Genomic DNA, 15,945 nt, shown 5'->3' on the forward strand with positions numbered 1-15,945 from the left:
AGAGACCACTCCTTTAGCTATGGCTCAGTATTTCTATTTTTGAGGAGGAACTAGAACTTGCTGCTCATTTTTCTCTGTGAAGCATCCACAGATGCTTAGAAGTATTCATAAATTAACATTATTAGTAAACTTACTTAATTCTTACTTTTTCATGTGAATCTAGTAGTTCTCAGTGAATCGATTTCTGGCCTTAAATAGGTGACAGAATCCCACTTGTCATTACTATGAACGCATATAACTGTCCTGAGTGGACCTTGCCTGAGGATTCCAGTGCCATTTCTGGTGTCCATTCTCACACTGATGGTAGACTTTCAATTGTTATTACCTTTCTGAGGAATCCTTTGGAAAATGTATCAAAAATTAACATACTTTTATTCTAGAATCTAGCAATTGTCCTTCTAGGAATTTGTCATGTGGAAATTATATATCTTGTACATTAAAACATTTTTTTGAGGGTGTCTAGTACCCTATTAGTGAAGACTGAAAAGTCAGAAAAAATCTAAGTGTCCCCAAATGAGTATTTGTTAAGTAAATTCTAGTTTGGTAATTTGGAATTCACTGCAGCCATTCAAAATCATTATTAGACTATTTAGTAATATGGAGAAAATATTTACAACTAAGTATTCTGTGAAAAAAGTACATCATAAAATAATGTGTATGTTATGGTCTCATTTATAAAAGGAAAAATAAAGCCACAGAATAAGTTTAGAAAAACGTCCCAAAATGTTAACAGTCGTTCTCTGGGTGGTAGGAGTATGGTTGATTTTTGTTTCTTCTATGTGCTTTTCTATGTTTTCTAAATTTTATTGTTTTGTAATGAGGGCAATGTTAAAAATAACTATTTTAAGAGGTATTCTAGTGCTCTGATGGTTAATTCTAGGAGAGTAGCACCCTTTGAAGACTACTCAACTAGTCTAGTTTCTGGCTATGCTTCCTACCTGAGCCAGAGGTCTTGGGCATCAGATGTCTGGAGGGCCCTTTCAGTAACATGGCCTAATTCTCTGATTTTAAGATAATCATGATTTGTAGATCTCTTGTCATCTCAAGCAACTTTTCAATTGGAGAGGAATTGGGAGCTTTTCACTGTCAGAGCTAATGGTCCATACTGGTACTGCCACCCTGTAGAGTAATTATGCTTTTAAGAGGAACATTCTCTGCTACCCTGTGATGGTTAAGCACGGATTGTTCTCTTCATTTCAAGAGGAGTGGCTCTAATTTAATTCTTCTGAATGATATTGCAGGGAATGGATATTTGTTCTCAGAAGGATCTTTTTAATAGGATCATTGCCTTGAAGCAGTGTTCCCTTGGAAACTGCTTGATGTCTGTCTGTGTAGCAGGAGTATTAGATTTTTAGAAGTTGGGTGCATGTGTGTGTATGTGAATTCATATTGAAATGGCTAAAGATAAAATGAATAAAAGAAATGCATTAATATCCTAAAAATTCAAATTAAATTAAAACATATAACCATATTTTTCAGAATAGAGAGATAATGAAAAGAGAGAACATCCAATTATTGTAATTCTTTCAAATGTTTACATGGTGGGAAAAATTCATATCTAAAATACACAACTCCCAAACTCACACTAGTTTTTAAATTCTTTCTTAGCCTCTATGCTCCGGGTTATATGAAGAAATTAATATATGTCACTGCAAAGTTGATTTCTTGGCCCATGAATTCTTGCATATATGGTGTTTTGGGGGTGTGGGAAGGTAAATTAATATAAAAACTATTAACATCTAGCACTTTTATGGATATTGTGAAAGAAGAAAAAGAAAGCTTACATTCATTAGATGGCATAGACAGATTGCATCAGAGACACGAAACATCATTTCAGTTAATGTGTTCAGACCACAGTCTGTAGGCGATAAATATACCTATTACATATTTGAGGGGATGTTGGGGAACACCTGCCTCATGGTCTTGAATGATCAGTGTGCATGCGTGTCAAGTGATGGGCAACGAGGCTTGAGAAGATAAGAAATCAATTCTAGAGTATTTTCAGGCTGCCAAAATCCCACTCTACTCTAAAGGGTTGTATCAAAATTGAATGGAAGAGTAGGGGGTCCATTGGTTATCTGAATTTTGAAAAATTGCCAGATTCCTGCTTAAAAACCATGCTGCTTAGCTTTCTAAATTTGTGAGTGAAAATATCACAGAAGTTAAGTGGCATTACAAAAAATTGCCAAACTAGTTTTTGAGAAAACTGAGATTGATTACTCATCCAGTGGTTGAAGTATCTTGATTTTTTTAAATAAAAATTAAAAGGGAGGGGTTTTATTTTAAAAAAAATAAAAGCCTCAATAGATTGAACAAATAGCTTCTCAAATCGCTTTACATTCTCTGCCCCATATCAACCCAATTCTTTACTTGTCATTTACCGATGGATTCAGTCCTCATGACTGCTGCTGACCCAACTGCATCGTATCTGCCCCTTTGGTAAAGAAATGAGTAACACTTGAGAAAATGGTCTCTATAATGTCAAGATTGCAGGGGTTACAGCATGTGGGAATGAACAAAAGGAGACAAATACAGATAGACTGTTGCTTCAAGAAGTTATAACTATAGAAGAAAGAGTGATAGTGTTAGTTGGATACTAAAGAAAGGATAAAACCCTTTATGAGATATGGCAAAAAATAATCATGGATAAAGTGTAGAAATCTTTCTACATGATATTGGTGCTGTATATGAAATTACCTTCAGGTTTTTGCCACAATAATGCTGCATAACAAAAAAATCCCAAAATCTAGTGGCTTTCAACAACAAGCATATATTTCTTTCTAATGGGCTTGTAGGTCAGATTTGACTTGTGGGCTCTGCTGGGCTTGGCTGAGCTTGGGTACTGTAGTGGAGCTGTTCTAGAGCTGTTCTTCTCTCAGAGATATAGGAAGCAAAGCTGAGAGTGAAGGTGAGGAGGTGCTAGAGTTTTGAGGTGAAAGTAGAGGTAGCTGAGTGGAGTAGAGATATGTAGTCCATTCACTGGAGTCCATTCACTGGACAGCACCAACGGTCTCTTTGAGATCAGTGATCATGACTTAAGGATACAGCAGATTGTTTTTCTCCAGCCACATTCAGCTTCATGGGTGCCAGGACAGAGAAGGTGGTGAGTTGGCTTTAAGTATGATTAGAGTTTTGCCAAGTGAGACCTATGAGGTAAGAAGACGACAAGAGAGTTGAGGTTTTATGCAAGAGAGAGATGATGGACTGTGGATTCTAAACTATCAGTACATAAGAAGAATATTAAATATATGAATAGGATGTGGGGAAAAAGTGATAGGCCCTTGTTGGGAATGGGATATTAGAGGAAAGAGCTGGAAGGACAAGAGGTGGTGGTGGGAGAGTGGGATGCTTGATGTTGAACTTATGGGGGAGTTGCTGTTACTGGTAATGAGAAGGTGACTGGGTTAGGTGGAAGACAAAATCATTGGAGATGAGCTCAAATGGATTAGAAGGATCATCAGGGGAATATTGAAATCACCAAGAATAATGACAAGTAGAGTACTGGAATTGACAGTGAGTTAGAAGCTTAATTCTTCAAGGAGTGGAGAAGGACCCAGGTCTGTGTATAATTGCAACAAGGAGGGGTAGTGGGTTGATACTCTGAGGAGTTGAAGGGTAGCCATAGCTTGGGGGGAGAGCCAGGTCAAGTTGAGTATATTAGTGATACAAGAGATTTTGCTGGTGATTGATTTTTGGATACAAGGGATTTTGCTGGTGATTGATTTTGGGTTCCAGGGGGATTTGGGGATGGGTTGGAGATAAGTTCATAAAAGGGTAAGTACACAGCTATCTAATAAGAAGAGCCCAGGAGTGAAGGCATTTCTAGGTAAGGAGAGGGGCTAGGCTTTTTGAGGTGATGAACAAATCAGGAATAAAGGGATGTCTGAGTCACAAGGCAGATAGATGATGAGAGTTGGTGTAATGAGGGATGAGAGTTGATTTTTACTCATAGCACATTAATTTGGAGATCTTCCTCTTCATGTCAAGGATAGTATAGAAGTGGAGGAAGAGTGGTTTTATCTGATGCTTATAGAGCTCCAGGGCATGGAATTAAGGTGAAGTGATGTGTGTGGCTGAGATAGTATCTAATGTTAGAATCACCTGGCATAATCAGTTGACTAGGGCTTGGTTTTCAGGGTCTTTAGGTTTAGAACATGGGACTCTTTTTCTCTCATCATAATGAATTTTTTCCTGATTATGTCGTAAAACCCATGGCTCAGTAGCCAGGTGTTTGATAACTGAGTTTAAAAAAAAAAAACAACTAAAAGCAGGTATTGAGAGCATGCATACAAGACAGAGTTATAGGACTAGTTTATCTAATTTAACTATCAATCTATCCATTTCTTTATTTACTGTGTGGGAAGATGGTTGGGTGTGACACTGTTTGAACTCAAATTTCATAGAGGATAGAAAATGTGCCCAAACTATTAATATGAAAAGAACAAATTAAGGCCATCTATCACCTTCCTTCTGTTTCTGTAATCTGGTGAGTTGTCCATCTTTATCTTTAAGATACTCTTCATGGGGTTTTTCATAAGATCCTGCAGAATAATAGGCTTGAAGCAGATTAATTTTACATACCTCATGGTGCAAAATCCTCTTTCCCCCAGTGGAAAGCTAGAAAAGATTGATGAGGTCATTTTGGCTGTTTCACAATAAAAATTCCCTTTATTTTGTTTAGCAATTGGGGCATAAATATACCTTATTTTTATAAGGTATGCTTTTACAGCTACTTTACTTTCACTGGGAAATTTTATGATAGAATTTAAACTTTTCACCAACTTTTATTTATGGTGTTAAAGTGTTACATTTGAGTACTTTGCTTAATTGGCTTCCAGAGAATGACGGACGGGCATGGCTTATATTAATCAGCTCTGAATCTCTGTGGCAAATTTTCTTTTACCTTCTTTATTAATTTTATGCTTAGGGGCTGTCAGGAAATAGTATAAATCCCTTCGGGAATCCCACATTTTAGAGAAACAAAGTGTGGAAAGATAATAAACCATAGCTCCTTGGCACTTGTGCCCCTCTATGTTGAGATTCTCGAATAATTATACCTCCACAGGTTGAGGGCACCACTCTACTGTATTTTAAAATGAAATACATTTCAGTTCATCAACAGCATCCTTTAGTTTGGAGTCTTGGGGTAGAGATTGTAAATACCTCATTCATTTGTTCCTTTGCTTTTCCTGAGGGAAACCACATCACATTTTGATTTATTCTGGATATCAAATGGAGACAAAATGACCACTAGCAAGAGAATAGAACATAATTGTCTTAGTCCCTTTAGGCTGCTATAACAAAATCCTGCAGACTGGGTAGATTATAAACAACACAAATTTATTGCTTACAGTTCTGGAAACTGGAAGTTCAGTGTTAAGGTACCAGTATCATCAGGCAAGGGCCCTCTTTTGGGTTGCAGACTTCTTATTGTACCTTCATGTGGTGGAAAGGGAGAGGTATCTCTCTGGGGTCACTTTTATAAGAGCATTAATTCCATTCACGAAGGCTCCTCCACCTTCATGACCTAAGCACCTCCCAAATTTCCCACCTCCCAACACCACCACCATGGGCGTTGGGATTTCAACATGGGAGGACACAAAAATTTAGATCACAGCAATAACAAACTGTGTTGTAATGGGCATAGGTTGTTTTGTGTAATTTTATTTTTCAGGTGAAAATATTAGTTCATTATAGTACATAACATAGTTTCTATTAAGTAGTAAAATTTTGTCATAGCTTTATTTGATATAAATTAGGTTCACACATATTTTTAGAACTAGCAAATTTTTCAAATTACCACTGAGAGTGCACACATATTTTTAGAACTAGCAAATTAAAATGTATCTTGTGTGGTAATTCACATAGTTTGTCTTTATATGCTTGATTAAGTGAATGAAGTTACCATCATAAAACCTATAGAATTTTCTAATTTAGTAGTGTACATTGTGTTTTCAGTCAAAAGACAACATCTAGTTGAATAAGATAGAAGGGTCAAAGTGCATAGGAAGGTTATCATTGAGATTATCTAGTTTTGCCTAAAGTTTGTGTATATGTGTGTGTGGTGCATGTGTGTGTGTGTGTGTGTGTGTGTGTGTGTGTGAGAGAGAGAGAGAGAGAGATTGATTGATTGATTGATTATGAGGAATTTGCTTGCGTATGCAATTATGTAGGCTATGTTTCATTATCTGCTATCTGTAAGCTGGACACCCAGGAAAGCAATAGTGTGATTCCAGTTGTCTGATTTTTGTCCTATTCAGGCCGTCAACCACTGCATCATGTGTACCCACACTGGGGAGGGCAATCCACTTTACTGAGTCCACCACCAATACAAATGCTAATGTAATCCAGAAACACCCTCACAAACACACCCAGGAATAATTTTAATCTGGGTACCCTGTGACCCAGTCAAACTGACACATAAAATTAGCCATTATACTATGTAAATACTTTTGGGGTGATTTAAAATAAAATAATATCAAAAAATTTTATTACTTTATTTGTCATTTGTTTTCTAACTCTAAGTTGCTTAAGTTGCTTCTCATCCACCACTGGAAATGACCACTGGATTATTTCAAATTGCCAAGAAGACTGTTCATATTAAAAAGTCACATTAAATAATGAAAAGTGATGTATTAGTTTCTTACTGTTGTAACAAATTACCACAAAACTTGGTGGCTTAGAATAACAGAGTTATTATAGTTTGCCCTTGACTCCACTCTCTCCTTTTTCATTCAAGATCTAATTTTGATTTCTTCTTCCTTCTTAATATGCTTCCTGAATTTTACTTCTTCCATGGACCTACTGAATATACAGTGACATAAGGAGCAATTCCCTCTGAGAGAAATCCAGAAACTAGGGGAGTGACTTCTTCATATTGGGTGACTGAGAAAATGCCCACATAGAAATGGGTAGGAAAAGCTGAGAAACAGGGCTTCCCTGGTGGCGCAGTGGTTGAGATTCTGCCTGCCAATGCAGGGGACACGGTTTCGAGCCCTGGTCTGGGAAGATCCCACATGCCACGGAGCAACTGGGCCCGTGAGCCACAATTACTGAGCCTGCGCGTCTGGAGCCTGTGCTCTGCAACAAGAGAGGCCGTGATGGTGAGAGGCCCGCGCACTGCGATGAAGAGTGGTCCCCACTTGCCGCAACTAGAGAAAGCCCTCGCACAGAAACGAAGACTCAACACAGTCATAAATAAATAAATAAATAAATAAATAAATAAATAAAAGAACGTGAATTTCTTTAAAAAAAAAGCTGAGAAACAGCCTTGCCATAAATCCCACCATTGGGACAGTGCCACACAATCAGGAGTGAATCCCTAACTCCCAGCTTCTCCCCAAGGAGTGAAGGGTTTGGAGCACACATCTAGCACCACAGCTTTTAAGGCTGCCACCCAAAGAACAGACTGCCAAATCACCACCCAAAGAACAGACTGCCAAATCACCTAGCTCTGAAAGTCAATGGGTCAAAGAAGAAATCAAAAGAGAAACCAAAAAATATCTTGAGACAAATGAAAATGAAAACATAACATATCAAAACTTATGGGATGCAGGAAAAACATTTCTAAGAGGAAAGTTTATAGGGATAAATGCCTACATAAAGAAAAAGAAAAATCTCAAATAAACAACTGAACTTTAATCCTCAAAAAACTTGAAAAAGAAGAGCAAACTAAGCCCAAAGTTAGTAGTAGGAAGGAAATAACAAATATCAGAGTTGAAATAAATGAAATAGAGACTAGAAAAAAATCAATAAAGCTAAGAGCTGGTTCCTTTAAAAGATAAAATGAACAAACCTTTAGGTAGACTTACCAAGAAAAAAAGAGAGAAGCCTCAAATAAATAAAATTAGAAACAAAAGAGGAGACATCACATCCGATACCACACAAATACAAAGGATCGTGAGAGACTACTATGAACAATTAATTATATGCTAACAAATTGGACAACCTAGAAGAAATGGATAAATTCTTAGAAATATACAACCTACTAATAACCATGAAGAAAAAGAAAATCTGAACAGACCAACTGCTAGTGAGGAGATTGAATAGTCTAGGACTAGATGTCTTTACCTGTGAATTCTACCAAACACTTAAAGAAGAATTAATATGCCTTTCTCAGACTCTTCCAAAAACTAGGAAGGGACACTTCTAAACTCATTTTACAAGGCCAGCATTACCCTGGTGCAAAAACCAGACAAGGACATTACAAGAAAAGAAAATTACAGACCAATATCCCTTGTGAACATAAATACTCGAAAAAAAAATTGCAAACACAATTCAATAGTACATTAAAAGGATCATACACCATGACCAAATGAGCTGTATTCCTGGATTCAAGGATGGTTCAACATCCGCAAATCAATTAATGCAATACACCACATTAACAAAATTAAGTATAAAAATTATATGATCATCTCAGTAGATGCAGAAAAGGTTTTGACAAAATTCAATATTCATTTATGATAAAACTCTCAACAAAATGGGTATAGTGCTAGCATACTTTAACATATTAAAGAACGTATATAAGAAACCCATAGCAAACATCATACTCAATGATGGAAAGCTGAAAGCATTTCCTCTAAGATCAGGTACAAGACAAGAATGCCCACTCTTGCCACTTTTATTCAACATAGCACTGGAAGTCCTAGCCAGAGCAATTAGGCAAGAAAATGAAATAATAGGTGTCCAACTTGGAACAAAAGAAGTAAAATTTTCTGTGTTTGCAGATGACATAATATTATATATAGAAAACCCTAAAGATGCCACCCAAAACTATTAGAACTAATAAACAAATTCAGTAAATTTGCAAAATACAAAATCAACATATAAAAATCAGTTGCTTTTCTATATGCTAACAATGAACTATAGGAAAGAGAAATTAAAAAAAACCCCATTTACAATAGAATCAAAAAGAATAAAATACTTAGGAATAAATTTAAGCAAGGGGATGAAAGATCTATTCACTAAAACTTATAAAATACTGATAAAAGACATTGAAGAAGACACAAATAAATGAACAGACATTCCATGCTCATGGAATGGGAGAATTAATATTGTTAAAATGCCATACTACCCAAAACAGTCTACAGACGCAATACAATCCCTATTAAAATTCCAATGGATAATCACTCTGAATGATTCTATATATATAATATTCTTGAAATAACAAAGTTATAGAGATGGAGAAGAAAAGAAAAATACCAATGGCACTTTTCACAGATATAGAAAAAACAACCCTAAAATTTATATGAAACCACAAAAGAGCCTGAATAGTCAAGCAATCTTGAGAAAGAAGCCAAAGCTGGAGGCATCACACTTCCCACTCTCAAACTATATTACAAAGCTATTGTAATCAAGACAGTATGGTAGTGACATAAAAACAGACACACAGATCAATGAAACAGAATAGAGAACCCAGAATAAACCCACTCATATATAGTCAATTAATTTATGACAAAGGAGCCAAGAATATACCGTTGGTAAAGAATATTCTGTTCATTAAATGGTGTTGGGAAAACTGGATATCCACACGCAAATGAATGAACTGGTCCCCTATCTTACACCACACACAGAAATCAACTCAAAATGGATTAAAGGGTTGAATGTAAGATCTGTAACCATAAAACTCCTAGAAATAACGTAAGGTGTAATCTCCTGGATCCGGGTCTTGCAATGAGTTTTTGGATTTGACACCAAAAGCAAAGGCAGCAAAAGGAAAAATAAACAAGTAGGACTACATGCAATTAAAAACTTCTGTACAGCAAAGGAAACCATCAACAAAATGAAAAGGTAAGCAATGGAATGGGAAAAACATTTGCAAACCACATATACAATAAGTGGTTAGGGGGGAAAGTAGGGGGGGTCGTGGTAGGATGAACTGGGAGATTGGGATTGACATATATACACTAATATGTATAAAATGGATAACTAATAAGAACCTGCTGTATAAAAAATAAATTAAATTAAACTAAATTTTTAAAAAAACCAAAAAAAATATATGGGGTTAATGTCCAAAATATACAAGGTACTCATACAACTCAATAGCAAAAAATCAAATAACCCAATTTAAAAAAAGGGCAAAGGACCTGAACAGATATTTTCCTAGAGAAGACATACAAATGGCAACAGGTAGATGAAAAGGTAGTCAACATCACTATAATCATCAAGGAAATGCAAATCAAAACCATGAGATATCATCTCACACCTGTTCGGATGTCTACTATCAAAAAGATACAAATAACAAATGCTGATGAGGATGTGAAGAAAAGGAAATCCTGGATGGGGAACTGGTGTTGGTGGGAATGTAAACTGGTACAACTACTATGAAAAACAGTATGGAGGTTCTTCAAAAAATTTAAGATAGAATTACCGTATGATCCAGCAATCCCACTTCTGGGTATACAGTTGACCCTTGAACAACATAGAGGTTGGTGGCACTGACCCTCTGCCCAGTTGAAAATCCAAGTATAACTTATAGTTGGTCCTTCTGTATCCATGATTCTGCATCCATGGATTCAATCAACTTTGGATTGTGTAGTACTGTGGTATTTACTATTGAGAAAAAATCCTTGTATAAGTGCACCCTAGCAATTCAAACCTGTGATGTTCAAGGGTCAATTGTATATCCAAAGGAAACAAAATCATTATCTTGAAGAGATATCTATACTCCCATGTTCATTGCAGCATTATTCACAATGGCCAAGGTGCGGAAACAACGTGTCTGTCGACGAAAGAATGAATAAAGAATATGTAGTATAAATATAGAATGGAGTATTATTCAGCCTTAGAAGAAGGAAATCTTGCCAGTTGCAACAACATGGATGAATCTGGAGGGAATTATACTAAGTGAAATAGCCAGATAGAGGAAGACATTATTTATATGTGGAATTTTTTTAAAAAAAGCAAGTTTAACTCATACAAACAAAGAGTAGAATGGCAGCTGTCAGGAGACAGGGATGAGGGAAAGAGAAAGAGGTTAGTAAAAGGGTATAAACTTTCAGTTAGAAGAGAAATAAGATCTGAGGATCTAATATATAATGGTGACTATAGTTGATAATACTGTATTGTATGATTGAAATTTGATAAGAGTGGAACTTAAGTGTTCTCATGAAAAAAAAAAGATAAATATGTGAGGTGATAGATTTAACTCATTAGTGGGGATCATTTTACAAGGTATATGTATCAAAGCATCATCATTATACACTTTAAGTGTATTACAGTTTTGTCAATTATACCTCAATAAAGCAGAAAAAAAGTGAAAAAACGTATTGGTAGTGGTGATGATTGTACCACTCTCATTCAACTCTGAATATACTAAAAACCTCATTGTGCACTTTAAAAGGGTGAATTTTATGGCATGCAAATTATATTTCAAGTAAAAAATTTACATACAAAAATGAAAAAATTGTTGATATTTGCTATATATGAGGCGTTGTTGGTGCTGGTGATTCATTAGTGAATGGAGAAATAGAGAGTGGAACTTAATTCTAATGTGAACAATTCTGGTGGACTTCATAGTTCAAAGAAGGATCACCAGGGGGTGGGGGTGGGGCTGGGGGAGATGAAAGAGACCTGAACAAAATTTTGGGTGGAGGAAAAGGAGCCGGCAGGGGGAGAATGGAGCTGAGAAAAGTGGTAAAAGGGTTTCTCTTGGGAGGAAATGATACTTTCTTTTCTGAAACAGGGAAGAAAGAAAGAAAGGGAAAGAAAGAAAAAGAAAAAGAAAGAAAGAAAGAAAGAAAGAAAGAAAGAAAGAAAGAAAGAAAGAAAGAAGAAAGAAAGAAAGGGAGAGAAAGAGAGAGAAAGAAAGAGAAAGAAAGAGAAAGAAAAAGAAAGGAAGGAAGGAAGGGAAAAGAGAGAGAGAGAGGGAGCGAGGGAGGAAGGAAAGAAGGGAAAGAAGGAAGGAAGAAAGAAAGAAAGAGAAAGGAAGGTAAGGAAGGAAGGAAAGGTAGAAAAGGTAGGCTTAGATACTGCAAAATTTTGAGATAGAAGTATAAGAATTCTGTGGTGTTTCTGTGTGGTGGTGTTATATCTGTAAAGAGGGATGGAATTTGATTCTTATATTGACTTTTTGTGCATATAGGAGAAAATATCAGTTTTATAGTCACAGGACTTCAGCACACTTCACCCAGGACAATAGTCTTCTAGAATCTAGGCATTTGGCAGTCCTGGTCACAGGTGGGAATTTCTACCTCGATAGCTGTCCTAGGACAAGTCTATCAGAGCAAATGACACACAATTTCCAGCCGGCTGTTTGGTCTTATTTTTAGGTTGTAAATTTTTCCAGAAACAAGCTCTGCATTTTCAAGTGCGCTGTGTCCATGCTTTTCATAATAGCTTAATAAATATTTGATGCATGATGTTTGTTAACAGCTACTTCATTTCCAGAAGAAGAATGAATGTGAGTTGCCAGGGTATGTATTCTACCTAGTACTTCAGTTAGTAGGGGGATATGGCAGAGTATCCTATCTTTTATTTATGCTTATAGTTATACAATGCAACTTAGTGATTAAGTGAGGGATGTAAGTTGGAAGGGACTCTCCTGGGTGGAAATATCTTAAAAATCCACAAGAGGGAGATATATTGCTACTGAAGTAGAGTGGTGCTAATGAAATACCAATTCCTAACTTTTCAGAGCAGAATATTTTACTGCATTTCCCCAGTTGAAATAAGAAAAGGATAGGCTTTCTCAAGTTTGACTTTTCAGTTTTCTTTTGGGATGGGAGATTACATTTAGGAATGCTCAGTTATTTGCAGAGTCTTGGAATATGCATGATATGTCAAGGTTTAGGATGCATCAACAGCTTCAATGAGCACATCTAAAGGCTTTAAGGATTTTTGTTTGTTTTTGATCTGATTGTGACTCTTTCAAGGACAGATTGCAAAGCTGTCTTTTCTCTGCTTCCTCTTTTCATTTCTTTGGCAGTGGCAGTGGGGAGTCGGTGCTGGCTAGATTGGGTTTTGTATTCTTACTGGGAAGTGCCCTCACTAATCTCACTTTCTCCTTTGGGCAAGATGTCTCAGCAGGACGAATCATCTTGGTTTTCAGTGGCCTTTACCTACTAAGAGGCAGAGATGAACTCTAAGTAACTATAGAAAAGGAACCTTTATTTTAAATAGCATATATTTGTACTTTGAAATTCATACTCCTTGCCTGACCTCCTCATGTTTATGTGGTCAGTAGGGCAGAAACCCTTTATAATTTCAAAAGAAATGTTTGCAACATCATTACTAGATTACTTACAAGTTTTATTTGCTTTCTTTTTAGAAAAAAATTTTTTTTTCTCTTCCAATACGAAGAAATGATATGTACTAATGATACCTTTAGTGTTTGCCTTTCCTGAAGACTCCCTAATTCTTAAAACTATTTCTTCTTTGGTCTTCCCATTCCCTTTTATAGTGTCCTATTCTCAGTATTCTTTGAGTGATCATTTCCTTCTTCCCACATGATTGCAGTCCAGGGTGACCTCTGTGGTCAGCCTCTCTTAGGAAGGCTGTGTTGTGTAAAGGCTAAGAGCACAGGCTGGAGACAGTCTGTTCTGGGTTCATATCCCAGCTCCAGCACTGACTAGCTGTGTGTGACCTTGTGCAAGTTGCTTCAGTTATCTAAGCCTTAGTCTTACAAACCACAAAATGGGGATAATGATCAGATTTATGTGAGGATGAGATCAGTTAATATATGTAAAGGGCTTAGAACAGGGTCCGGCAAATAGGAAGCACACTTTAAAGGTTGGCCATTACTATTGTTTTCATTATTAATCTCTTCCACCAGAGACTCTCCTTGCAGGAGCTCAGCTACACCATAAGTCTCATGTATTCCCTTTATATCTTTTCTGAGCTCTAGACACATTTCCTAGAGCTTTCTAGACATTTTCACATGGGCTGCCGACAGGGTACCTCAGACTCAACATATTTAGAACTGAACTTATTATCTATCAGTCTCCACTCCTGGTAACCTGCTTCTTTTTCTATTCCCTCTTTTAGCCAATGGCATCATTTCTTGTCTAGGAGCTGAAGCCAGGAAACAAAGAGTTATCCTTGCCTTCAATCCGTTACCTCCAACTCATTTGATTACCAAATTATGTCAATGCACCTATTCCAACTTCATCCACACTCAAGCCCTTTATTACTACAGGGACCTTGAACCCTCTCCTTGCCCTTACTTGTACCTCATTCTTTCCACTTTGTCCAGAACGATATTTTACAAATGAAAATCTGATCCCATACCTCCTCAGATTAAAAAGTTCTATATTTTTCATAGCTTTCAATGTTATATATAGTCTGACACACAAGATCCTTCATGATCTGGACCTTGCTTGCCTCACTGTGCTGACCTATTGCTTCTCTTTGCCACATAGAAAATGTTGTTCTCTTTCCTATTCATTTCCTATTCCTATTATTTGCTGCTATAATCTTTCAGTGATACGAACAGTTATACACATGGGATAAAATAATGTTGGGCCATTGTGAATTGAGCTGAAGTAACCATTTCATCTCTTCTCCATGGTCTAGACATTGCTTCCATGTCTAAATGTCCTATGTAAGCAGGATTTAATCGAGGCACTTAGAGTGAATTTCTACGTGGATTTACTAAAGCATTGATTTCAGAATTTCAGTATTTTTTTTTTTTTTTTTTAATTTTATTTATTTATTTATTTATTTATTTATGGCTGTGTTGGGTCTTCGTTTCTGTGCGAGGGCTCTCTCCAGTTGCGGCAAGTGGGGACCACTCTTCATCGCGGTGCGCGGGCCTCTCACTATCGTGGCCTCTCCCGTTGCGGAGCACAGGCTCCAGACGCGCAGGCTCAGTAGTTGTGGCTCACGGGCCTAGTTGCTCCGCGGCATGTGGGATCCTCCCAGACCAGGGCTCGAACCCGTGTCCCCTGCATTGGCAGGCAGATTCTCAACCACTGCGCCACCAGGGAAGCCCCTCAGTATTTTTTAAGTAGCACTAAGACTCATACCTCTGCCTCAATCATCTTAACGTGGGGCGAATGATTTCATGTGTGACCAGATGGCGCGCTCTTTACATGATGCTCTTTGTGTGGTGAAGAGTTTTGGAGTCAAAATCTGTGATTCCGGGTGGAGGCACTGTAGAAGCAGCCCTTTCCATATACCTTGAAAACTACTCAACCAGCGTGGGCTCCCGGGAACAGCTTGCTATTGTGGAGTTTACAAGATCTCTTCTTGTTATTCCTAATACTCTGGCAGTTAATGCTGCCCAAGACTCCACAGATCTGGTTGCAAAATTAAGAACTTTTCATCATGAGGCTCAGGTTAACCCAGAACACAAAAATTTAAAATGGATTGGTCTTGACCTGGTCAATGGTAAACCCCGAGACAACAAACAGGCAGGGATGTTTGAACCAACCATAGTTAAAGTTAAGAGTTTGAAATTTGCAACTGAAGCTGCAATTACCATTCTTCGAATTGATGATCTTATTAAATTACACCCAGAAAGCAAAGACGATAAGCATGGAGGTTATGAAGATGCTGTTCACTCTGGAGCCCTTGATGACTGATCTGATTTCTTTTATTTACAACAATCTTAGATGCAATTTTCTTGTACCTCGAGTATTACACATTAAAGTGCAAATGTGCAAATTAAGCTGTCAAAAAAACAAAAAGAAAAGAAAATGTTCTTATTTTGAGTTGGGGACACAAAGGAGGAAACCTCATTATACGTGCAGCAGAGAGGGATTAGTATCTAAATACCTGTTTTAGTAGCGATCCTAGCACATAGTAGGTACTAAATACATGTCAATATTTGTATGAATAAAATCTGGGCTCTATATGAATGAGAGTGCTTTGTTGCTCACGGACTGTAAAACTGTCCTCAATGTGTTGATTGGAATCAGCATGTTCCACAGTATAATTAAAATGTGAGAAATGTTTCTTGCACATCAGTAATATAAACACTTTCAAATAATGTCTGAGGAAATGCAA

The 15,945-nt window shown here is 37.0% G+C and overlaps 1 pseudogene across 1 annotated transcript; it reads left to right on the forward strand.

Moving 5' to 3' along the window:
• Positions 1 to 10,694: 10,694 nt before the first annotated feature.
• Positions 10,695 to 15,521, forward strand: LOC309631870 (T-complex protein 1 subunit alpha pseudogene; annotated as a pseudogene). The gene is made up of 3 exons: positions 10,695 to 10,703; positions 12,373 to 12,413; positions 15,053 to 15,521. The product of its transcript is annotated as a T-complex protein 1 subunit alpha pseudogene (transcript).
• Positions 15,522 to 15,945: the final 424 nt, after the last annotated feature.

The sequence above is a fragment of the Balaenoptera borealis genome (assembly GCF_965194805.1).
Source record: "Balaenoptera borealis genome assembly, chromosome: 7".
In the NCBI taxonomy this organism is placed as follows: Eukaryota; Metazoa; Chordata; class Mammalia; order Artiodactyla; family Balaenopteridae; genus Balaenoptera; species Balaenoptera borealis.